This window comes from Pongo pygmaeus, chromosome 17 (genome assembly GCF_028885625.2).
Source record: "Pongo pygmaeus isolate AG05252 chromosome 17, NHGRI_mPonPyg2-v2.0_pri, whole genome shotgun sequence".
NCBI classification, from domain to species: Eukaryota; Metazoa; Chordata; class Mammalia; order Primates; family Hominidae; genus Pongo; species Pongo pygmaeus.
Genome location: NC_072390.2, coordinates 64,068,087 through 64,092,970, shown reverse-complemented (window position 1 = coordinate 64,092,970; position 24,884 = coordinate 64,068,087). Strand labels below are relative to the sequence as shown.

Genomic DNA, 24,884 nt, shown 5'->3' with positions numbered 1-24,884 from the left:
AAAAGAAATACTGATTTGCCTCTGGCTGAGCTATTAAGATGGATACTATGGTGGTTCCTTTTTAAATGTTACCTGTGAGGACTATCAAATTTTGCTACTTAATTTTTATCACCTTCTTGTTTGGTTGAAAATATCTTGTTCCATTTTGTTTTCTAACTTAACTTTTTGATCAAAGTTAATTGTATTTACGTTCAATCTTTTTATAAAATGTAATTTTAAGTGTAATGTTAGTTTTTTAGAGGAGCAGGTATATTTTTTAGTAATGCAAATTAAATATGAATGTATTTGATGCACATTTTATAGAGCATCACACTACGCTTTTAAGGATTTATCTGTGTGCGTTTTAGAGAATTTTTATAGCAGTTCACCCGTGTATTAGTTTCCTATTGTTGCCATAACAAATTACCAAAAATTAGTGGCTGAAAGCACAAATTGGTCATTTTAAAATTCTCTAGTTTAGAAGTCCACTGTGGGTCTCACTAGACTAAAATTGAAACAGAGCTGCATTTCTGTCTGGAGGCTGTAAAGGAGAATCTGTTTCCATGCCTCTTCTAGCTGTTGGAGGCTGCCTGCATTCCTTGGCTCATGGCCCCTTCCTCTGTTATCAAAGCCAGCAGCAGTAGGTTGTTGAGTCCTTCTCATACCTCATCACTCTGACCTCCTCTTGTGGTTCCCTCTTCCACATTGAGGACTCTTGTGATTTCCTGGACCCTTCCTGATCCAGGATTATCTTCCCATTTCAAAGTCAGAATCATAATCACAAGGTCCCTTTTGCCATGTAAGGTAACATTCATAAGTCCAGGGGATTAGGACATGGACATTTTTGAGGGAGCCATTATTCTGTCTGCCAGAAACCCTTGTCTCTTCCCTACCCATTGCCAAAGACATGACTTTTTTTTTTTTTTTTTTTTTTTTTTTGAGACGGAGTCTCGCTCTGTCACCCAGGATGGAGTGCAGTGGTGCGATCTCGGCTCACTGCAAGCTCCACCTCCTAGGTTCACGTCATTGTCCTGCCTCAGCCTCCTGAGTAGCTGAGACTACGGGTGCCCGCCACCACACCTGGCTAATTTTTTTTTTGTATTTTTAGTAGAGACGGGGTTTCACCCTGTAAAGACATGACTTTGAAAGATAGGAAAGCTAACTAACCAGTCATAAGAGAATATCATTGCAGGGCTTTTTAACATATGGGGGTACTTTTTTGACTTCCTGTAGGATGTTCAGTGTTGTCCAAGTAGCTCTCAAATAGAACCCCAGTGAAGTCATATTGTTTCCTTTAATTCTTACTTTTGGGGCAATGCAGGATTTTTCTTCTTCTTTTTTTTTTTTTTTGGAGACAAGAGTGTCACTCTGTCGCCCAGGCTGGAGTGCAGTGGCGTGATCTCGGCTCGCTGCAACCTCTGCCTCCCGGGTTCAAGTGATTCTCCTGCCTCAGCCTCCTGAGTAACTGGGATTACAGGCACGCGCCACCATGCCTGGCTAATTTTTGTATTTTTAGTAGAGACAGGGTTTCACCATGTTGGTAAGGTTGGTCTCAAACTCCTAACCTCGTGATCCACCCACCTTGCCTCCCAAAGTGCTGGGATTACAAGCATGAGCCACTGCGCCCAGGCTTTTCTTGTTTTTTTTAAGAGACAGGGTTTCACTCTGTCAACCAGGCTGGAGTGCAGTGGAGCAACCACAGCTCACTGAAAGCTCAAACTCCTGGGCTCAAGGGATCCTCCTGCCTCAGTCTGGGCATGTGGTTTTGACCATTCAGTTTTGTTTAGCAGTCATTGGTGGTGATAACAACTCTGTATCATTTTTAAGTGCTGATCTCACATTCTCTTCATTGGTTAGCCATTGATTGACCTGGGCTCATTTTTAACTTACTCAAAATTAAGTTGTCTGTTTATCTTCAGAATTTAATACAGGATATTTTGCATTGACTCACTATTTAATTTATGTCTGGTCTTAATACATTCCATTAGATTGTTTTTTGGGTTTGTACTTGAGAGATCATCTAGTTGACTGACATTGGACTAATGTGAACCTCACGATTTAAAGTAAACATAGCAGTCTCCTCCTACCTTGGAGTTTTTCAGGTATTCTGAAGAGCCTTTAGTTTCCAGGAGTTAACCTTTGTCACCATGCTTTATTTCACCATAACAGAGTTAATGATTTCTGTGCTGTTTTGTAGGCTGTTTTTCTGTTTGTGTGCAGTTTTATAATGGTTTCATGAAGATTTCATTACACAATTAACTTTTCTGAAATGATAAATGAACATTTAGCTTGTTTGATATGAAAATGCCAAATTAGCTGGTTGATAATTTAAGTTCTGATAAAATACATTTAGCACGATTAAATATTTTTGAGATGCAAAAAATTTTCTAGTTGGGAAAAATGCATATTAAAACACTGTGCCCAAGTTTTAATCTGTGATGACAAAAGTAGAAAATAAACCAATCATATTTGAAGAAATAAGAAACATAGTTTAGATTTGTGATTTGAGAGCATTTAGATTGTTTATCATCAATAATGAGTAGTGCTTTACTTCATTTTAATAGATTTTTAGTTAGCATAATATGAGTAAGGAACTATGTTAAGCAATGCAAGAAGTATCAAAATAAATAATAAAGATTCCTGACCTCAAGTAGCTTGCAATTCAGTAGCGGGAATAAGACCAGGACCCATCTATGTGTATATATATGATACAAGGATCTTTTATACAGCAGAATGTTATATGAAATATGTTATTATATCTTAATATTACAATGAAAGAAAAATTGCTATGGAGGGGGTGAATGGCTGGTTCCAAGAATGGCAAGAAGGCTTCTCATTGAAAGATTAAGCAGGGTGGCTACAGAAAGATGACATGATGGATAAGAGAGACTGGCCTGATACAGCAATCATCAACTGCAACAAACCAAAGCAAAACAAGAGAGGGACTATGGTGAGAGAGCATGATTTCTATGTAGAAAATAACCAGTTTCATGGAACTGGCATGTTGTGGACCTCTATGGGGATCACAGGTGAGAGGCCTGAAAGAAACAGCTGGGGCTATTACTGTGGAGGGGCTTAAGGGTTGGACTCACAGTTTAGAATAATGGAAAGGAATGGAGAGAAAATAAGGTCTTGAGTTTTTAAGTGGATTTTGAAGAAAAGAATTTAAGGTAAATTTCTTGAGTCACCTGTTTGAGCAGATGATAGTATCATGGTCTGTTTGTCGCACTGAGGGAAGTGTAGTTCTACCCAGCTCCCACATGCTGACAACACTTTTCTTGTTCAAGGACCACATTTGAGTAGCCGGTGCAGACCAGAGCATCGTGTCATACAGGAGGGAGCTTGTTGGAAGTGCGGAGTGTAGGTGTGGCTTTTGACCTACTGGATCAGAGTCTTCTTTTTAACAAGATCCCCAGATGTTTGTATCCACATTAAAGTTTAGAAAACACTTTGAGTTTTGGCCTGGAAATCATTATGTGTTCCCTGAGAAAATATTTGTCTTGAGCTGGAAATGGGGGCCAGCTTTTTTGTACTTTGAGGGAACTCATTTTCTACTACATATTTGTGTTTAGGGTATAGAAATGTAAAGTATGATAAGGGATGCATGACAAAAACTGTTTAGATACCCAGAAGGGTTATTATAGCAGTACAACTCAGAATTCACCAGATGCTCTAGTAACCGCTTCAAGTGAGAAGTAAGCAGTTTTCATATACATGATTCCTCAATCCTCTTTTAGAAGGAGACTACACAATTTTATATTTGTCAGTTGCAAAACTTAGAAGAGTCAGTATTTCACATGATCTTCAACAAAATGTAAAACAGATAACATGTTACATTGCTATGAAAGGATGTTGATAAAACTTTGAAAAGCCTCCTTAGCTGGACATAAATGTAAGGAATGATTCCTTACAGTACCTAGGCTGTTGCTCATACTTAATGACCATGTGCCTTCTACAGACTCCTGGTGTTCTAGGAGAATCACAGATCTAATCTGAGTTTTGCTCAACTTTGTAAGTCTTTTGGATGTGCCATAAGTGTGCATATTTGCTATGTTCTTTATTTGGGATTATGAGGTTATTCAATTTCAAGACATTTATGAAGAGTAGATTATATGCAAGGGATTGCTGTAGGTTAGAAAGATACCATTTACTTCCAGCCCTTAAGACTGTCCCTTATTGTCTCGCATGTCCCTCCACTAGCTGTTTCCTCTGGCTTCTCCTTCACCCTTTGCTTAACAGGTAGTTTTCTCTAGTATCTCATTCTGTCTTGTTTTCTTCTGTCTTTACACATTTTCTCTGGGAGATCACATATATGTCTATGACTTTATCTACTGTTATTTGTATACTGAAGATCACCTGATAATGGTTAGGCTTTGTGTCCCCACCCAAAATCTCATCTTGAATTGTAATCCTCATAATCCCCACATGTGAAGGGAGAGAACAGGTGGAAGTAATTAAATCATGGGGACAGTTTCCCCGATGCTGTTCTCATGATAGTGAGTCTCACAAGATCTGATGGTTTTATAAGGGGCTCTTCTCCCTTGGCTGTGCCACTCTTCTCCCTGCCACTTTGTGAAGAAGGTGCCATGCTTCTCCTTCACCTTCCACCATGATGTAAGTTTCCCGAGGCCTGCCCAGCTGTGCTGGACTGTGAGTCCATGAAACCTCTTAACTTTATAAATTACCCAGTCTCGGGCAGTTCTTTTTTTTTTTTTTTTTTGAGACAAGTCTCACTCTGTTGGCCAGGCTGGAGTGCAGTGGCGCAATCTTGGCTTACTGCAACCTCCACCTCCCAGGTTCAAGCAACTCTTCTGCCTCAGCCTCCCGAGTAGCTGGGATTACAGGTAGGTGCATGCCACCATGCCTGGCTAATTTTTGCATTTTTACTAGAGATGGGGTTTCACCATCTTGGCAAAGCTGGTCTTGAACTCCTGGCCTTAAGTGATCTGCCCACCTTAGCCTCCCAAAGTGCTGGGATTACAGGTGTGAGCCACTGTGCAAGCCTCGGGCAGTTCTTTATAGCAGCATGAGAACTGACCAAAACACCACCCCAATCTAAATTCATAATCTAGATCTTTCTCCTTCACTGTACTGACAGACAGTACAATGTAGAGGATAAGCACATAGCCTCTGGAGCCAGACTGCCAGGGTTTGAGATCTCAGCTCCAGAACTTTACTACCTATGGAATCTTGGTGATGATGTTCTTTACCTTCTCTATGCAGCAGTTTCCCATCTGTAAGATGGGAGCAGCAGTAGCTGCTATCTCAAAGGATTATGGTGAGGATGAATCGCGTTGACATTTGTAAAGGGCCTCACACATAATTTACCCTGAGTAAGCATTAGCTGGCTGAGCACCAACCCCGCTAGGTTCACTACCTGGGTATCTCATGCTTACTTCAGACTTTCATTATGTTTAAAACTGAACTCGTTTTCAAATCTGCTCTTCCTTTTAAATCCCCTATCCTAGGTAATGGCCCTCACCACAGTCACCTAAATTGCCAAGCCAGTTCTATAACTTTTCTCCCTTTCTCTCAAATTCTATCTTACTGGACCCTGAAGTTGTACCTAACTCTGCCATTGTAATTTGCATATATATGCTCTTCTCTTTCTCCATGGCTGCTATCTTGGTTCACATGTGTGTCGTCTTCACCCACACTATGCCAGCAGTCTGACTGTGTCTTTTTGCCTCCCTACTCACCCATGCACACTGCTGTGTTCATTGGAAAAGCAAATCTCATTGCTTCTTTTGCTTAAAAATATTAAATGGCTTCCTATTGCTATCAGGTTAAAAATCTGACCTGTGCTCTTCACTGGGTTGATTTTGCCTCCCAGGGGACATTTGACAATACATGGAGATTTTATGTTGTTGCCAGAAGTGGGAAAGAGGTTGCTACTGACATCTAGTGGGTACAGGCCAGAGATGTTGCTAAACATTCTACAATGCACACTACAGCCCCCACAAGAAAGCATTACCCAACCCAGAATGGCAGTAGTGTCAAGGCTGAGGAACCCTTTCTTAAAGTGACATAGTCTGGGCCCTTTCCTTTGCCCTTCATCTTCAATTGCCATTTGCCATATACCCACTGTTTCTGCTTTACTGAATCATTACAGTTCCTTGCTCTTTCACAGCTCTATCGCTGAATCTGGATAAATGTGGTCTGGAACTAGAAAAAAGTTGAGGCAGTTCTTTGTGTCACCTCTTTTTTTCTGTAGGTTTTTCTTTTTCAACCAGCTTCCCACCCCTTTATTCCGTGTCTTTTATCTTGAACCTGCAGTGGCTTCTTCAACTTGCTGAGGTCTCCCCAGTTCAGCTCCTAGGCCTTTTATTTGGACCAAGCTGCTGCTAACATAGTTGTTTCATATTCCCCATTCTTCAGATTACAAAGAGAAAGAACGCATTTGGCCCTCTTCATCTCTTCATAGCAGCCCATGGATCACTGTCAGTTTCTGGCCTAGGGGCTAGTTACTGGGGCTAGAGCAGGAAGGAAAGACCCAGGAAAAGAGACAGTTACATGTTAGAAGATCTGGCTATGGTTACCTGGCTTCTTTCAGAAGTAGGTGTGGGAAAGATAGAACTTCCAAGTCTTGACCTGTCCAGTGTAGGTACTTACGACATACTGGCCTGGCCTGGAGTTGCAAGTCCTGTTGCTTAAGCAGAGTAATAATTACTGGAGATAAAAGACTTATTTTATATTTCTTTGCATTACTTTACAGAGAGTCACCCTCTCTAGGCACACAATAGACTTTTAATAAATACTTAGTGACTGATTCTTAGAAGATGGACTGGCATCTGGAATTTAAACTTAGTTCTGGCACCCACTATTCTGAGACTTCATGCAAGTTGATTAGCATCTGGCTATGTTTTGCAGGTGTCTGCTGCCACTTGAAACTAGTGAAGTTGATGATCTTGTGTCCATAAGATGCTTTAGACAGTGCCAGACTCTATTGAAAGCTTTCTGGGTTTTCACACCTCTTGACAATAAAGTAATACAAAGTATAGATTAGGTTTTAATTAAAACAATTTTATGAGAGCAATACAGTTATTTCTGATAAAATTTAATCATGCAATTTAAGAATTTTAAAATTCTCAAATCCATGACTTATGCTTTCACTTTTTCTCACAGCCATCAGGAGTGAGTATATACACTTCAGATTTTACGTGTATGGTTATGCAACTTCCGTATAGTAGTCTCAAGTTGGCATTTTATGTGAGTTGCCTTTTCCTGCCCTACACACATGATGACACATATTTTAATCACCCAGCATTTTTTTGAAGACTACAAAACACAAGTTGGTTGTTGAACTATGTGGTCAGCTACTCTATTTTGGGCAAATAAGATCTTTTAGACCATTCAGGCTCATGGAATTAAAGAAAGAAAGACAATTTGCCCCCAGCCTTCATTTGAATAATTCTTTAATATTAACTTACCCCAACAGGCTTCCTCACTTCTGTTCCCACTGAATTAAGTTTTCATGGGTTTTTTTTTCTCAAACATAAAAGGGAATATTAATAAGCACATTGATCTGTTTGTTGGGATGAATTTATATTAGACACACACGCACATACGCACACAATTCAAATATTTAATAACATATGATTATGATAATTTTAGAAATATTGCCTTATTTTTTAAAAAGTCCATTTAATGATAACTTTATACCTGCCATCCTCAGTGTCTCACCACTTATCTCTCTTGTGTTAGATTTAAGGCTAGTTGAAGTCTGGAGGTTTAGACAGTTGAGGGTATTGACTCTTCATAGCTGGTAAGTGGCTGTCCCAGGTTTGTCCAGATCAAAAGCCTGGCTCACTCCAAGAATGGCAGAATACTCTTTCCGAGAGTGACTCACTCACCATGGGACCATGGATCCAAACTCCTGGGATTGATCTGGAACAGACAGTTCTCTAAAATCTAAGGTAGCCGTGCCCTTGGTGGTCATTCAATTTGCTTTCCCCTAGCCCTGATTCCACCTGCCTCCCAATCTATCTAAGTACCTAAAGTTATAGTAGCAAAGACAGGAAGGTCTTTTCCACTTTTTTAGAACTGACATGTTTGAGACAGGTATGGATGTGTTCAGGTATTACAATACATGGTATGTGGAAATTATCCTGGAAAAGAGTGATAAGAACTGTGTGTCTTTTAGCCTGAGACAATAATATTTTTTATATCTAATCCTTGATATTAAACTTTATTTTTAATTTAATACTTATGAATGCCTACCACTGCTGAAGTCCTCTTTAATTTGAGATATCTTATGTTTTTATTGCAGATGAATGCCATTTGTTGTATCTAGGAATTAAGTGTTATAGTTGGTTTTTTTTTTTAAACTTTGATTTTATTTCAGCCTTATATTATTGTTAGCACTGTAGTCAGGAAATTATTTCTTTAGGGAAGGAATTATCTGATAGTAAGAATTGTAATGAATAGTTCAGTTCTGTTTCCAAAACCTTGCTGAGTTATTTATTTTTCATCTCTTGAATGAGATATCATACCTACTTCATTTGAATGGGGTAAGAGTTAATGATGGCTTGTAAAGTCTTGCATCTCTATTTTCTCTATTATAGTATTATAACATTTTTGAGATATTTTGAATCTAAAAATAAATCTGAATAACATCTCTACAAAAGAATTTACTGGTCTCTGCTAATATTGCGAGATTCTGATTCCCTGCCTGATGGATTTTTGAATTGCCTATATTCCCCAAATATTTTTCTAACAAAGAAAATGAAGATCTCACTGAACATAGATAGAAGTTTTTAATAATTGTTTTATTGTAGGAGATCTGAGCAGTGGCTTGCAGTATAAATACTTCTCTTAAATGTATATGATTTCATTTTTTAAAAGATAGAATTAGCTTGCTCTTGCCCAATGCCCAGGCAATAAAAAGGTTGCAGTTTCTTCATTCCTTTGGTCTTTGCTGATCCTTGTTTGATCTTGGCATAGCAGTAGCCAGGAAAGGAAGGAGGAATGTTTGTCTTGAAAATCTGGCTTCCTGTATTTCCTACAGCCAGTGGTACTTTGAAGGCAGCTAAGTTTTTCAGGGTAATCTGGCTTGGTTTGCTTTTTTAGTTTAGTCCTTTCTTAAGCAGTACATTGAGAACATTTAGACAGCTCCTCTCTGAAAATTTATAAGTTTCCAGTAGAAAATTGTTACCTATTCAAAAAATTGCTAGTATTGTACAACAGGGTATCTTGGCAGACTTGATGGGACACAAGAAAACTTCATAATTGGTTTAATTTCAGTTTAGACTGCTGGCACATTCAAAATGTCAGCTTTAAAGAAGCATGTCATATGTTTATCAGATTGTTTATTTCTTATAAGTAAAGACCTTTGTGGACAAAATTGCCACACAGCAAATTAAACTTTAAAATAACTTCCATAGAGCTTTATTGAATGTCACCATCATGTTACAGAGGTAACTGGGTGTGGTTCAACTTTGTCCTCTTAGCCATGAATTATTAAGCCTCCATTCTTGTTTATTTTTATGAAGGTTGTAAGATTTTTACCTACTTTCAAGCTAACAAATTTACCTGCTACAGTTTTGTAGATTCTGGTAGGACACCCAAGACTCCTGGGTCAAGGACAAAGGAGAGTTTGTTATTGTCCTTTTTTTATATTTTTTATCATAAATTATTACTCGCAGCAGTAGTAGGAGCCAGAATATTCATTTCTTGTGTGGTTCCCATACCCACAGGGCAACATGACAAGGGCCAGGTGACACCTGTAAGTGCAGTGGGTTGCAATACAGGAGTGGAACCCAGAGCTTGGGAATCCTATAGTTAATGATTTTTTTTAAAAAAAATATAAAATGTGCCTGCTTTCTTCATTAGTCAAACATGAAGATTATATTGAAGTGTGAGAGTATTTGTCTATTCTTTACTGAATAAACTTTCATGGACCCATTAGTCCTGGAAATTCAGAAGTATATACAACTCTGTCATAACTTACTGCCTGATATCGACATAATAATGGTATCTTAGTACATAAGCCAATCAGAGACCTTCATATCATTATGAACTTCCAATTTAGGATCACTCAGTGTTAAATGAATCACTGAGATTCTAAGTATGTTCTCTGAGAAACTAAAGAGACTGGTTCTAGCAATGATTTCTTTTTTTCTTTTTTCTTTTTTTTTTTTTTCTTTGAGACAGAGCTTCGCTTTGTCGCCCAGACTGGAGTGCAGTGGCATAATCTCAGCTCACTGCAACCTCCACCTCCCAGGTTCAAGCAATTCTCATGCCTCAGCTTCACAAGTAGCTGGGATTGCAGGCACATACCACCACACCTTGATAATTTTTGCATTTTTAGTAGAGACAGGGATTTACCATGTTGGCCAGGCTGGTCTCGAACTCCTGGCCTCAAGTGATCCACCGTCCTTGGCCTCCCAAAGTGCTCATATTACAAGCGTGAGCCACCACGCCCAGCCCTAACAATGATTTCTTCGTGAAGTATTTTAAACAAGAGTAGGTATTTAGGGGACATATAATCATTTATCAGATATTTTCTGTGTGGCTACCATGTGTCAGACATCTCCAGGCACTGGTGATTCACACCATAGACTCGTGCTGCCTTCAGAGAGCTTATCATCTAGCAGGCTCTGTGTTTTACTGTGATGAAAGTGGGACCCAGGAGAAGGCAGCCTGCTCACCTGAGTGTCACGGAAGCCTTACCAGTGAGATGATTGATGCTTGAGTTATATCTGGGAAGATGAGCAGGTCTCCTCTTTTAAAGTAGTGAGGAGGCAGCTCTTTTCTCTGTCCATCTGGCTCTTGGCCCTTCCCTAAGCTTCCCTTAGAAACCCTAGGTATAGGCTGGGCGCGGTGGCTCACGCCAGTAATCCCAGCACTTTGGGAGGCTGAGATGGGTGGATCAAGAGGTCGGGAGATCGAGACCATCCTGGCTAATACGATGAAACCCCGTCTCTACTAAAAATACAAAAAAGTTAGCCAGGCGTGGTGGCGGGCGCCTGTAGTCCCAGCTACTCAGGAGGCTGAGGCAGGAGAATAGTGTGAACCCGGGAGGCGGAGCTTGCAGTGAGCCAAGATGGCACCACTGCACTCCAGCCTGGGCAACTGAGCTAGACTCTTGTCTCAAAAAAAAAAAAAAAAAAAAGAAAGAAACCCTAGGTATAACTTGACGTTTTTAGGTGTACTTCCCTTTCAGTGACCTACAGAAGACTCGAAACTTCCTTCATCGAACTTGACTCCCACAAGGTGATGAAAGTAAACCATGTATTAAAATAAAACCCATCTAGAGGCTGTGTGTCAAGCTGACCTTCATCCAATTTTAATTTGTTTTCTTACTCAGGAAACTTTATTTTTCAATGTATATTACAGTTATCAGATGGTTGAAATACTCAGATTACTTTATGTATTTTTATTGTTATTATTATTTTTTGAGACGGAGTCTCACTCTGTCACACAGGCTGGAGTGCAGTGGCGCTTCCCACTCAGTGCAACCTCCGCCTCCCAGTTTCAAGCGATTTTCATGCCTCAGCCTTCCAAGTAGTGGGACTACAGGTGCACACCACCATGCTCAGCTAATTTTTTTTGTATTTTTAGTACAGATGGGGTTTCGCCATATTGGCCAGGCTGGTCTCAAACTCCTGACTTCGGGTGATCTGCCTGCTTCGGCCTCCCAAAGTGCTGGGATTACACCCGTGAGCCACTGCACCCAGCCCAGATTACTTTAAATTAGATCAGCAGTTCTCTGCCACAGTGGAATGGTGGGGTGGGGTGAGAGCAAGTGGAGTGTAACTCCAGGCAGCCTGTCTGACTCATCTTCGCAGAAAGATGCCTGAAGAACGTGTGTGGTGCATGTTGTAGTTCTAGGAAAATGGTTGATAACTCGCAGCATAGAAGGTGACTTATTGTAGAAACTGAATTTGTACATTATTAAATTAACGACAGTCGATGCATAATTATTACAGAAGCCTCAAATGAGTGATCAGCTTTTTCCTTTTTAATTTGAAAAATATGAAATATGTTTGAAGAGAATTATATAATGAAACTTTAGATTCTCAGCACCTACCTTCGGCAGATATCAGTTCTTGACAAACTTTATTTCATTTATTTCCCCACCTTTTTCTCCCTACCCTGGATTATTTGGAAGCGATTCCTGACATCATTTTATCTATCAGAATTGCATTATGTAAAGAGGTGCGTTTTTATGAATATCCATTTATGATTTGGTCCCTCTACAAGTGGTGGAGAGAAAAATAAAATCAGGTTACCACCATCTTCCAAAACATGGAAATTAGCCATAGTTTTGGTCCTTAGTCATTTAGAATCTGATTCAGTTCAGGGCTTACTCTATCACTCGTATTGCTAGTCAGTGTTTTATGGACGCTGTCTTATTTAATTGTAACTCTAGCCATCTGTAAGGTACAGAATTTCTGTTTAATAGATGAGGAAACCGAGACTCAGACTGAAACTTATCCAAGGTCATGTAGCTAATAGTGTGGAGCTGAAATTGAAATCCAAGTTTGACCCTAGCCTAGAAATGTTCTTTTTGGCAGACCTGACATTGATAAAACTGAAAAGGATAGGCAGACATCATCTACCTTATACCTGCACTCAGATTCTCAGTTGTGAATGAGTAGAATGTCCACTATATAAAGTTTCTGTGCAGTCTTGGATCACTTCTGTGCATTGATTCTCAAAGTGTGTTCTGTGGGCCACAGAGGGTCCATGGAGTCTAAGCCTTTTATAATAAGACATCATTTGCCGTTTCCACTGTGCTGACATTTGCATCAAGGGTACAATAGCAAAGTTGGGGTAAAACTGCTGAGACCTTAGCATAAATCAAGTGGTGCCTAACTGTACTAGTACTCACTATATTTTCCACAACCACACACACATTTGTGGTAAAATAAAAACAATTTTCACTGAAAAATGTCCTTGGCGAAATAGTAAAAATGATTAGTTGTTATAAATCTTGACCCTTGAGTACATCTTTTTGATATTTTCTGTTGTAAAACTAGAAGCTCACATAATGCACTTCTACTCCCTACTGGGTTCCAATGATTGTCGTGAGGAAAAGCAGGTGTGTGATAGAGTTGTGAGCTGAACTAGCCACTTTTCTGATGGAATAGCATTTTTACACAAAAGAACATGAGACAGTCTTGGCAGAGAGGAAACTGCCAGTGTTGGTTGCCAATAAAAAAAGTTTTCAAGTCAAAATTAAAATTTTGAAAAACGTATATTTGGCATCATAAGTTTGACAACTTCCCAATAATTTAGACTTTTGTTATAACATCAATGATGTTAGTAAATATGGATTTTAAAAACTATTATTTGATGAAATGTGTCAACATTTGGAAGATCTGCGTAATTCAGTGAACCAGTATCTCTCAAATGACTAAAGGGGCTTTTTCATTAACTGTATTAATGTTAACATGTAATGTGTTTATTATTAAATTTAAATGAATTAGTAAATATTTAATATTTTTCACAGTTTTAATATCTGTCAGTATAACTGACATATGAAAAAGTTCTTTGGGGTTCTCATTAATATTTTTAAGAGTTGTAAAGGGCCCTGAAAAAAGTATAAGAACCAGCACTCTGATGCCCTTTCAGGTTGAGATAGGTAGAGTGGATGTGAGCATGTCTGTATTACAGAGTTCAGTGTATATACTTTTAAATGTCTACTATTTCTGAATTAATTATACCTTTACTTCCTTCCATCAGCATAATCAATATTTAACTATATTTGTATTATTCATGCTTCCATTTAATAAATATTTATTGAGAACATAATTATCAGAGGTTGGAAGAGAAGGGGTATACAGAATATATAAATCATGTTTATTCTCTGCAAGAGCTCATGGTCTCTATCCTAAAAAGTCATAAAATAGCAATGTTACTGTACGAAATTGCCTTTTAAGTTTATTGCTTATCTTGCCTGGGTGTGGTTTTGGTGTAACAAACTACCCCAAAACTTAGTGGCTTAAAACAACGATTTGTAATGACCTCCACAGGGCTTTGGGTTGATTGCTTAGCTAAGTGATTCTCTACTTGCGGTCTCTTGTTTGCCATCGTAGAGCAGCTGGGCTGGGTGTCCAGTGTGCTCCCATCTCAAGGCTGGCAGTTGATGCTAGCTGGGAGATCTGTTGAGGTGTTGCCTGGAACACCTCAGTTCTCCTTGTGACCTTGCTATGAAACTTGGCCTCACCGCAACGCAGGCAGGTTCCCAAGAGGGGACATCCCAAGAGTGGCTGAAACTATAAGGTTTCTTATGGCCTAGCTCAGCTATCCCTGAATGTTACATTTTATTGGTCAAAAGCAGGTCACGAGACCAGCCCAGGTTCAAGAGGAAAGAACCACAGAAGGGCATAAGTGCTGGGAGATGTGGTTCATTTGTGGACATCTTTGGATACTAGCTGCCACAAAACTGCTAGAAGACTGTTGAATTAAGTTTTATAAATTATTGCTTATTGTAGCTGGAAAAATGAATACTTTCATTCTTAAGATCAACATCCAGGCTTCTGTTCAAAATAGAAAATTTAAGCTGAATCCATTCAAATGCTGTTCTTTGCATTTTTTTCCTTTAATTTACATTTGACATTAACATTCTCTCCCTGACTTTTGCCTATAGTTTCTTCTGATGAGTAGGAAATGCCCACTATCTAGTACAGGTGTCTTCACTTATAGTCAAAATGGAAGAGGAGCAAGTGCACAGAGTTCCTGTAAGATGCACGTTCATGTGGCTGCACTTGCTGGCCACTGAGTTGTTGATATTGACAAATCTTGTCTTTAGTCTGAGAAAATGTAGGGCTGTGTTATCTTGTGGCAGTGTGACAGGCTGGATGTTCACTCTGACAATAACAGCTCAAGTTCTATACAAGAGAGGCTGAGGGGCAGCATTTGGAGGGTGGAGTTTGAAGGTTGTTTGCAAGTGCCATTTAAACAGCATTCACAGTGTCTCCAGTTTGATTATGTATTTACAGTGGCTTGGAAATCTGGCTGGAGGAAATTTTTTTTTTTTTTTTTGAGACGGAGTCTCACTCTGTTACCCAGGCTAGAGTGCAATGGCATGGTCTCGGCTCACTGCAACCTCTGCTTCCTGGGTTCAAGCGATTCAGCTGGAGGAAATTTGATAGGGGGATGCTTTAGCTAAAGCTCCCCCTTGGTGGTGCTGTTGCACTATAACTTCCAAAGAAAACATCTTTTTTGTTGCCCATTTTTTTTAAGCAAACGTTTTATTGGACACTAAGGTGCACCAGGCTCTGTGCTAGGCTTAGGGGAACTAATACAACAGTTAATATCCTTATAGTCTAATCCTGGCTATTAACTTTCTTAACATCAAGAGTGAAGAAATAATATTATTATATACTATTATATTAAATAATAATATTAATACATAGCTAATTAATTCAAGCCAGATCCACTGCTGCATGTAGACACTATGGAGGCAGTAACCAATTTGCCTAAAGATGATGCATTCACAAATTTCACAATTTTAAAGGTTACTTAAAAGGGTATCACATAGCCCCTAAATTTAGCTTAAAATGCACAGTTTAACTCTAATAAGAAAATTGCAGTTTAAAACGTCACTGACATGCTATTTCTTACCTATCAGATTAGAAAAATCCATTTTCCAGGTTATGTGGAAACAGACCGTCTCAAAATTTTCTGGTTGAAGTGTAAATTGGTACAACTCCTATGAAGAATGTGGTAATATCTATCCAAATTTCAAATAACATCACCCTTTGACCCAGCAATCCTATGTGCATTTGTGCAAAATGACAATGTACTAGTTTATTTTGGGAGTATTTTTTATAATAGCAAAAGATTAGGAACAACTCAAATATCCACCAATAGAGACCTACTTAAATATAGTACATTGATCTAGTAGTGTTCAGCTGTAAAAAAAAAAAAAAAAAAAAAGAGTAAGGTACTGATGGAAGGCTCTTTCAGATATATTACGTGAAAAATACAAGATATGGAATAATACATGTAGTATGTGATTAGTGTAGGGGAAAATAATATTCGTTTGCATTTATCTTTGTTTACATGCAGAAACTCTGGAAGGATACACAAGAAACTGATAAAAGTTGTTATGGGGTGGGAGGAGAGCTAGCCTTTTCACTGTGTATGTTTTTCCTCTCATCTCTTACCATGTAAGCACCAAAGGGGCAGTGATCTTTATTTTTTTCACTAATGGTATCCTTATAACAATACATGGCACATAAATATTTTTAGAATAAATGATTCAAAAATAACTCAAAGAACAAAAGTAACATAAGCTGATTACAAAAAATATAGACAAACTTGAAGCCAACTGTTAATATAATGTCTGCTTCCAAGTAATCCTTAAATTGATGTCTTGTTGTGTAACACTCTAGATAATTTTCTACCCGTTTATATGCAATTAAAAAAAACAGTTTTATAGGCATTTTCCATAATATAATCTATGTTGAAAGATATATGGCCTCAAAATATCATTGAATTTATCCAGTTAATATTGCTAATGCCATATATTACGACATTTAAGTTGTTTATGTATGCATGTCTAGACACATACAAACAGCTCTGGAAAGAAAATATTCACTCATGCATCAGAGACAGTGTATGACAGTGTGCACACTGGAATGAGAGACCCACCTCCATTTCTTGCCAGCTGTGTGATCTTGGGAAGTTACCTAACCTTTCACTGTGTACAGTCCTTTAGTACTTGTCCCATAAAGTGATTGATTCCCGGGTTCCAAGCGGGAGACCCTTATGGATAATTTGCTTAATAAAATTGAGCATGAAGATACCTGGATAAGCAACTGCAGGAGGGTTTCTCTCTTCAAGAGGGTAGGGCTAGGTGAACTGCTCCCAGATCTGATGTGTGTCTTGAGCTTCGTGAAGCAACAAGGAAAAAGACTGAAAGTCTAGCAGGAACAAGTTCAAGATGAGGGACCACTGATTCCTTGGTTCACCTTGCTAAGTTATATTTGCAAAGAGCAGATGGTTTGGACTAATCTGACTCTCGCGTGCATGTTGTTTTCATCCTCTACCTCAGGCTGGGAGTTCTGCAGGCCCGGCTCCTAGAGAGTGGCCTTATGGGAGCAAGTTCACATTTTCCTATTTACTTACATTGTTATTTTTAAAAGACTTTGTTTTCATTTCCCATTGTTAATTGGCTCTTGCAATTTACACCTGCCTATTTCCCTTCCTGAATCTTGCCATTTATAAAGCAATTTTTTCTTTCCATATATTAGTTTTCCTAAAGTGGGGTATATTTGATCAAATTCAAATAGTTCTGAAATACCAGTAACATGACTGAAAATGGCTATTTATTTATTTATTTTTTATTTTATTTTATTTTTTTTTTTGAGACAGAGTCTTGCTCTGTTGCCCAGGCTGGAGTGCAGTGGCACAATCTCGGCTCACTGCAAGCTCCATCTCCTGGGTTCACGCCGTTCTCCTGCCTCAGCCTCCCGAGTAGCTAGGACTACAGGTGCCTGCCACCACACCCTGCTAATTTTTTGTATTTTTAATAGAGACAGGGTTTCACCATGTTAGCCAGGATGGTCTCAATCTCCTGACCTTGTGATCCGCCCATCTCGGCCTCCCAAGGTGCTGGGATTACAGGTGTGAGCCACCGTGCCCGGCCTGTTTACATATTTTTTAAAAATTTGTAAATGGGCATTTCGCAGGCCATTCTCATATAAGAGGGAGAATTGGAAGTCCTTTGAAATATGTTTTTTAAAAAGGTTTTAATTTTTAAGTTATCCAAAGTGACACCTATAATGTGAATAGGACATTCCAGAACAAAAAAGTTGAAACAAAATTATTAGTGTTTTATACAAATTTTGTACTCCTTATGTAGCTGGAAATCAAACGTTTCATATTAAAATGAGAATTGAATTAGTTCAAACAAATTTTGTTTGCAGAAGTCTCTCCTTATGAAGAGGAAAAGATAATATGAAAATTTTATAGTATTATGTTTTTATATTGCACTTACAAAATTGAGTGAATATTGTGTGATGATTGAAAGATTTTAGGCATTTTTTCAAGCCACAAGTTTTTTTTTTTCTTTCACAGTGATATATGGTACTTACTGGAAATTTTACTTTTCTTTCCTACCATATCATTTGCACCTGTTTTGCTGGTGTGTGTTGATTGGTCTTATTGTATCTCACAAGTAATTACTAACCCTGACTGGTCCAGACACTGACTGGTAGCAGTGTAATCTCATGCCACTTAAAAAAGGACTTTCTTAAAATTGGGCCACAGACTAAATGTTATTAAGTTTGAAGTATCACACCATATCTTTGTTGCAACTGAGAAAGTGAAAATAGGCCTTATTAAAGTCTGTTTAACTTATATCATTACATCTATTTTTAAAATTTTTTCACAACTTGAATAGTATTTCACTTTAGCTTCTGTTATTCTTTAGCTTTTGATCATGATATTGCTATGTGTTGAAAGGATTTCATCAGGTGTATCAGTCAGATTTAGGTTCAACTGTGAATAAGAGAAAAACCTAAAATCTGAGTATCTTAAAGAAGAAATAATTTCCTATATCTCCAAGTAAAGTCCAGAGCAGTCCTTCTGAGACTGATAAGGAGGCTCTGCTCCAGGAAGTCTGTATTAGCTTCCATTTGCTGCTATAACAAGTTACTGCAAACTTAACTGCTTAATCAACACAGATTTGTTATCTCACAGTTCTGTAGATCAGAAATCTGGCTTGGCTCAGCTGGTTTCTCTGTTCCAGGTTTCACAAGGTTGAAATCAAGTTGTAGGCCTGCTGGGCTCATTTGGGAGGCTCTGGGAAGAATCTACCACTAGGCTCATTAAGGTTGTTGGCAGAATCTAGTTCCTTGTGATTGTAGAACTGAATTCCCCCTTGCCTTACTGAGGGCTGCTTGTAGCTCCTGGAAATCTCTCTCTGGTCCTTACATGTGGGCCCCTGCATCTAACTGGCACATCAAATGCTGCTTCTCATGCTTGAAATCCCTCTGACTTCTGCCACATGTCTCTGACTCCAGACAGATAAAGTTCTCTGCTTTTAAGGGATCATATGATTAGATTGTGCATATTTGGATAATCCAGGATAGTCTCCCAGTTTTAAGGACAATAATCTTAATTATGTCTGCAAATTACCTTTTGACCTGTAATGTAACATGTTCACAGGTTCCAGGCATTAGAGCATAGACATCTTTGAGCAGGGGGAATTCTGCCTATCACAAAGTCCTCAGAGACTCACACTCTTTTCAGACCCACCATCCTCGAGGGTTTGATCCTCCTTCTTAGGTCCAGGAAGCATCTTAGTTGAAGCCACAGATAGGGGAGGAGGCAAACAATAAAAAGTGAGGTGAGATACTGGGTGACTTTTCTTTTTTTTGAGACAGGGTCTCTGTTACCCAGGCTGGAGTGTGGTGGCACAATCTTGGCTCACTGCAATCCCCCCTTCCCCGGCTCAAGCAATCCTCCCACCTCAGCTTCCCAAGTAGCCAGGACTACAGGCATACATCACCATGCCCAACTAATTTTTTTCTATTTTTTGTAGACACAGGGTTTTGCCATGTTGTCCAGGCTATTCTCGAACTCCTGGACTCAAGCAGTCCTCCTACCTCAACCTCCCAAAGTGTTGAGATTACAGGCATGAGCCACCATGCCTGGCCAGCACTGCGTAACTCTTTAGTTTTTTTTTTTTTTTTTGAGGCGGAGTCTCGCTCTGTCACCCAGGCTGGAGTGCAGTGGCGCGATCTCGGCTCACTGCAAGCTCCACCTCCCGGGTTCACGCCATTCTCCTGCCTCAGCCTCCCGAGTAGCTGGAACTACAGGCACCCGCTACCATGCCCGGCTAATTTTTTGTATTTTTTTTAGTAGAGACGGGGTTTCACCATGTTGGCCAGGATGGTCTTGATCTCTTGACCTCGTGATCCACCCACCTCGGCCTCCCAAAGTGCTAGGATTACAGGCGTGAACCACCGTGCCTGGCCAGCACTGAGTAATTCTTAATGAAGGTTCTCAGAAGCTGCCAGGAGACTTTCAGTCTAGCAATCCAGAATTCACCACGGGATCATACTTAAAAGCAGTGGAAGCTGAGAAATATAGTCTTTATTAATTGCAGCCATGTGCTCTGCTAAAAAAAAAATCTGTTAGTGTAGAAGAAAGGGAGAAATGGATCATTGGGGAACAGTCAACAGCTTCTGCCCCACCAAGTGCGTTTATCTAATCATTGGAAACCAGCAAACTGGAGGGAATGATAGCACAACTACTACATTGTGGGAGTGGGGCAACAGCACCATAATAGGCAAGTTAGAGGTCCATAGGGTTAGATTGAAGAGAAGTCTGTCATGTAACTACATCTGAACACAAAGATTTTATACCTGAAAGAGCCATCTAGAAGCTATTTCATCTGACTGAAAAAGTGGATGCTTTTTTCATATGACTGTTCTGTGAGAGGTGTTTTTTTTTTCAGTTTTGTTTTTTTTTTTTTGATGGAGTCTTGCCCTGTCACCCAGGATGGAGTGCAGTGGCTTGATCTCGGCTCACTGAAGCCCTCCCTCCTGGGTTCCAGCAATTCTCCTGCCTCAGCCTCCCAGGTAGCTAGGATTACAGGTGCGTGCCACCACGCCCAGCAAGTTTTTGTATTTTTAGGAGAGACAGGGTTTCACCATGTTGGCCAGGCTGGTCTCAAACTTCTGATCTCAGGTAATCCACCTGCCTTGGCCTCCCACAGTGCTGGGATTACAGGCGTGAGCCACTGCGCTGGCCGAAAGGTACATTTTTAGATATTGTATTAAATCTCTGCTAGACACCCCCACAGTTTGTAACCGATCCATATATTTTTTTATTATATGGATCTTTAATTCTTACAGCATCTAAATACCTTATCTACTGAAAGGGAGTGTGAAAGTACACTTTAAGTATAAGAAATTGCGTTTCAGGCTGGGTATGGTGGTCACTCCTTTAATCCCAGCACTTTTGGGAGGCTGAGGTGGGCGGATCACCCGAGGTCAGGAGTTCAAGACCAACCTAGCCAACGTGATGAAACCCTGTCTGCTAAAAATGCCAAAATTAGCCAGGCGTGGTGGCACGCATCTGTAATCCCAGCTACTTGAGAGGCTGAGGCAGGAGAATCGCTTGAACCCAGGACGCAGAGGTTGTAGTGAGCCGAGATCTTGTCACTGCACTCCATCTTGGGTGACAGAGCAAGACTCTGTCTCCAAAAAAAAAAAAAAGAGGCCGGGCACAGTGGCTTACGCATGTAATCCCAGCACTTTGGAGGCCGAGGCGAGCAGATCACGAGGTCAGGAGATTGAAACCATCCTGGCTAACACGGTGAAACCCCGTCTCTACTAAAAATACAAAAAATTTGCCAAGTGTGGTGGTGGGTGCCTGTAGTCCTAGCTACTTGGGAGGCTGAGGCAGGAAAATGGCATGAACCCAGGCGGATCTTGCAGTGAGCCGAGATCGCGCCACTATCCAGCCTGGGCAATAGAGCGAGACTCCTTCTCAAAAAAAAAAAGAAAAAGAAAAAAAAGAAGAAATTCTGTTCCAATTAAGTAGGATTTCCGTATAGCCAGCTAATATAAGACAGAAAGTGATAAATTGTGCAAAGTATATGAATATGGAAAGTGGGGGGAGCAAATAGTTCCGAACTAGGATAAAGCAGAATACTTCATAACGTACCCGTCTTTCAAAGATCTTAGCAGATGAATAGTATTTCAGTAGGTAAAAGGCAGGGGAACAGGAAAATCACATGTGTCATGTAGAAACATCCACAGGTTGCAAGAAAAAGAATTTTGGAAGGTATATATAACTGAGTATTCTTATAAAGGAATTACATGTTTTAAAATTTTTTATCTATGATTGTTTACTTCTGAAGTTTTCTTGTCTCCAACCTGTGTTCCTTTTCTTGCCTACAGAAGTAAAATCAGATACAGATGTTGCAGTTTTAAGAATCATGTTGATGTGACCCTTTTCAAGGCTAGTTAGTACTTACAGTTTGTATTTAGAGGAATCTTTGACTAAGATTCCTCTGGTGACTTTTTAGCTCCAGATGTGCTAGTACACTACGAAGCATTGTAACAGCTGTTTATTTCATTACAGTTGGATCTAGACTGCCACTACCTCAGAGGAACCAGATACAAGTAGATCCACTCCACTTTATTTGACAAAGGAAACATGCTGATCCTAATAACTAAAAGGAATGTGGCAACTCATTCGTGTATTTCAGTATCTTTCACGTAGGACAGTGTAACTGTGACCTGCATTTTCACTTGGGAAAGAGCCCTGGGAAAGACCTAAGAGAACTTAAGCTGTTCAGCAGTGGCTGCATACCTTTGGAGGCACCATCAGAGAGATGGATGGAAAATTGGGTAAAGGGAGGTCTACCCCCTAATCCAAGTTTCTGTGATTCTGATACCTTTTACTTTAAAGCAATCATTTTCAGGTTCTGTGTTTTGTTCTCATACTCTAGATCTCCTGCTTTCTTTGCTGGTGGCAACATGAGCAGCCACTAGCTGCTCTGGGATACCCACTCTACTCCTCCCAGAGCAGCTCCCCTCTGCTTTGATCTGTTTACACGTTGCCATTTCACATCAGCTTTCACTGGAAGAAAGGGTTCCATTGCTTTAAATATATGCATACATAAGCACATACATATATGAATAAATAAGTTGAAAATTAGAAAACCCTTTTTGAAGGATGGAGTAAGGAGGTTGATCTTAAGGTTCTTTGAACTTCTCAAAAGGCAGTGTAGTAGTTTAAGCTAATATATCTATCTAAAAGATGAATATTGTGCATTAGAAAAATAGTATTCTTTTAGTGACATTCATGAAGTCATTTTTAATTTATTTTATTTTTTTTATTATTTTTTTGTTTTGTTTTTAATTTTTATTATTATTATTATTATACTTTAGGTTTTATGGTACATGTGCACAATGTGCAGGTAAGTTACATATGTATACATGTGCCACGCTGGTGCGCTGCACCCACCAACTCGTCATCTAGCATTAGATATATCTCCCAGTGCTATCCCTCCCCCTCCCCCCACCCCGCAACAGTCCCCAAAGTGTGATGTTCCCCTTCCTGTGTCCATGTGTTCTCATTGTTCAATTCCCACCTATGAGTGAGAATATGTGGTGTTTGGTTTTTTGTTCTTGCGATAGTTTACTGAGAATGATGATTTCCAGTTTCATCCATGTCCCTACAAAGGACATAAACTCATCTTTTTTATGGCTGCATAGTATTCCATGGTGTATATGTGCCACATTTTCTTAATCCAGTCTATCATTGTTGGACATTTGGGTTGGTTCCAAGTCTTTGCTATTGTGAATAATGCCGCAATTTTTAAATAAATAATGGACCCATTTGATTATTTAAGCTCTATGTGCATTTTAAAATATATTCATCATGTAGAAATACTCTTTTGTGTCTTTTGCTTATTTCTACATATAGGTTATTGAGTTTTTCTGCATGGTTCTGTATCTCTTGTTCTCTGCCCTCTGCAGAATTTTATCTGATAGCAGATAGAATGTAGATTCTTAAGGAGAAAATCTGTTTTATTAATTATAAGGCATATGTCTCAGACTACCAAACCAAGTATACTGAGTGTTTTGAATTAAATATTTAGTGCTTCATTGACTATTTCCTCTGACTTCCATTAAGACCTTGAGAAATAACTCTTCTCTAATAAGCCTTTTGTTTGTTTGGGGCCAATATACAGATTGATGTGGAATGAACCATTGCTGTAGTATTTAGGGTGTGGTAAGCTTTTCTCAGGAACTTATCTCATTTCAGTATAGCTCATTTTTGGTAGGATATTAACAAGTCTCTGTCATGGCAGAAAACACTTGGTTTTGTTCCCAGATGTCTGATAGTAGTTCTTTTTTGAGATAGTAAGATTTTTTGGATGCTAGCATGGGAAAGACATGTGAAAAGTGTAGAAAGATTATAAGGGGCTTGATATCAAAGGTTTTTAAAGACAGATGGTCTGTGCTTGAACAGGACATTAGAATTGAGCTTGAAATCTATAACCTAATTTTCTTCTTCCCTTGAATACTGTTGGTATATTTGACCAGCATAGGCTACTGCTTCACCATGGTGACTGTTGTTTTTAATTTTTTAGGACACTAAAAAATGTATTACATGTAGAAAATTTCCCTCTTTTAATAAATAGTTCTTTGAGTTGACAAATACGTACAGTCATGTATTTACCACCACAGTGAAGATAATATGTTCATCTCCCTAAAGATTCCCCTGTGCTACTCTGTAGTCAAACATTCTTACTACCCAAGCCCCTTTCTGTTCTTTAGTTTTCCTTTGCCACTTTGTCATAAATCTAATCATATGGTATTTAGTCTTTTGAGACTGGAGATGTATCCATGTTCTTGTGTGTATCATTCCTTTTTATTACTGAGCAAGTATTTTATTCTATAAATACCACAGTTTATCCATTCACTGGTTGAAGGACATTTGGATGTTTTCATTTTGGGGCAATTATGTGTGAAGCTGCCATAAATATTTGTGTAGAGAATTTTGTGGGAACCTACATTTTCATTTCTCTTGGGTAAATACCTAGGAGTAGAGTTTCTCAGGCATATGTAATTGTATGTTTAACTTTATAAGAAAGTGTCAAAGTATTTTCCAAAGTGGCCATACCATTTTGCATTCTTGCCAACAATATATGACAGTTCTAGTTGCTCCACATCTTCACCAGAAATTAGTGTTTTCTTTTTGTAAAAGCCATTTTAATAGTTCTGTGGTGCTCACTCATGGTTTTAATTTGCATTTCCCTAATGACAAATAATGTTGAGCATCTTTTCATGTGTTCTTTTGCCATCCATATATCTTCTTTGGTGAAATGTCTATTTAGATCTTTATCCTTTTTAATATTGGGTTGTTTGGGTTTTTGAGTTTTGAATGTTTGAGTGTTCTTTATATATTTTGGATACAAGTAC

At 39.0% G+C, this 24,884-nt stretch overlaps 1 protein-coding gene across 6 annotated transcripts in view; it reads left to right on the top strand.

The window, feature by feature from the left end:
- Positions 1 to 24,884, top strand: part of DYM (dymeclin) — a 417,244-nt gene that overhangs the window by 207,760 nt on the left and 184,600 nt on the right. The window lies entirely within an intron of this gene.